A 2,241-nucleotide genomic window follows, 5' to 3' on the forward strand; every position below is an offset into this window, starting at 1 on the left:
CACTAATTACAATGCTTGACAGTATCAAGGTTAATTATTGAATCCACACATTAAGGGATTTTGTCTCTAATTCCCCCTTTCAAACTGATGGGTGAGAGAGTCACCCCAAGTTTGTCTTTGAGTTGGTTGAATCGTGTGCGAGTTAATGCTTTGGTGAGGCAGTCAGCAATTTGATCAGCTGATGGAACATAGGCCACAACAATCTCATTCTGTAGCACTTGGTCTCTGATGTAGTGCACATCAATTTCAATGTGTTTGGATCGGGCATGCATAACTGGATTTGAAGCTAATGCCTTGGCACTCAAGTTATCACACCACAATGTTGGTTTTCTTGGCAAAGGGAGTCTTAGCTCATCAAGGAGTGAACGAGTCCATGCTATTTCAGCAGCTAAGTCAGCTAGGGCTCTATATTCTGACTCTGTACTAGATCTTGAGACTACTTTGTGCTTTCTTGAGGACCAGGAAACAAGTGTTTCACCAAGGAAGACACATTGACCTGCCATGGATTTTCTATCGTCCACACTTGTGGCCCAATCTGCATCTGAGAAGCTTGTTAAGTCCAAGTCAGTGGATGGTTTAATGTGTAGACAGTGTTGGATGGTACCTTGAAGATATCTCAATATTCTTTTGATGCCTTGCCAGTGATCTATAGTGGGAGAGCTCATGAATTGGCTGAGCTTGTTAACTGAGAATGCTATGTCAGGCCTTGTGTTTGTTAAGTATTGCAATGCTCCTATAGTTTGTCTGAACACGGTTGGATCTTTTAACTTCTCCCCTTCAGTTGTAAATTGCTTGCCAGTTACCATAGGTGTTGGACAAGGTGAGGCATTTTCCATTTTGAATTTTCTCAAGATGTCTCCTATGTATTTTGATTGCTTCAAGTACATACCAGANGCATCTCGTTGAACTTCTATGCCTAAGAAGTAGTGTAGTGGACCAAGGTCCTTAAGGGAGAACACAACATTGAGTTGTTTGATGAAGGATTCTAAAAATTTGGTGTTGTTCCCTGTGACAATTATATCATCCACATATATAAGTAGAAAGGTAACGTGATCTGTACCTCTTAGAGTGAAGAGTGAGGAATCACTTTTCGTGTTCTTGAAACCCCAGTTGAGTAAGGCATGTTTGAGGCTGTCAAACCAGGCTCTTGGGGCCTGTTTTAATCCATAGATTGCCTTAAATAACTTGCAAACATGTTCAGGTTTAGTTGAGTCTACAAATCCCTCTGGTTGATGCATAAACACAGTTTCTTTGAGGTAGCCATTAAGGAATGCATTGTTTATGTCCAGCTGTTTGACCTCCCAATTGAGATGCACTGCAATTGAGAGTATGATTCGAACTGTACTTGCCTTGACAACTAGACTGAAGGTCTCTTCATAATCCAATCCAGCTGTTTGTTGAAATCCTTTTGCAACTAATCTTGCCTTTCTCCTTTCAATTGTTCCATCTGCTTTGTACTTGGTCTTGAAGACCCATTTAGAATCAATGATGTTTTCTTGGCCTTGATATGGTACCAAAACCCAGGTTTGATTTGACATGAGTGCCTGATACTCATTATCCATAGCTTCTTTCCATTATGGTCTTGTGAGTGCTTCTGTGACATTTTCTGGTTCCTTCTCATCTGTGCAGGTTTCAGCTAACCCAACATATGGCTGCTTTGGCTTGTGAATTCCAGCCTTGCTCCTGGTCCAATGAGTGTTGATGGTTGTGCTTGGTTCAGCAAGGTCTTGGGGAGTTTCAGCAACTGTTTCTGTGGGATCAGTGTCATGAGAAATTGGATTGTTCCTTGTTGAATCATTTATGTCTTGATCTTTGTCTTGATTGAGTGTAGCACTTGAATCAGCTTGATCTCTGCTAAGATTAATTGCAGCACTTCCAATTGGACTAGCTGGTTCTTGTTCGACATCTGGATTGTTGTTATCGGAAGGTGTTGCTTCTCCAATATGTGAGTTACCTGCAGTAGGCAAAGAAAAAGAGGCAAATGGACTTTCAGTTAATGTTTTCAAGGGACTTCTTGTATTGAGAAAGCCATCATGGAATGGAAAATGTTCTTCATTGAAGACAACATGTCTTGACACTACAAAAAAAAGCTTATTTAGAGGGGGGATTTTTTTCGATTTGTGGGGGTTTTTACCCTCCGCTAAATAAATTCCGGGGGTTTTTCAAACCCCCGCAGTTTGAGTCGCCACAAACTATCTGCGGGGGTTTTTTTCGCCCCCTGGTATCATATTCAATTTGCGG

This window comes from Vigna radiata, chromosome 1, assembly GCF_000741045.1.
Source record: "Vigna radiata var. radiata cultivar VC1973A chromosome 1, Vradiata_ver6, whole genome shotgun sequence".
Classification (NCBI taxonomy): domain Eukaryota; kingdom Viridiplantae; phylum Streptophyta; class Magnoliopsida; order Fabales; family Fabaceae; genus Vigna; species Vigna radiata.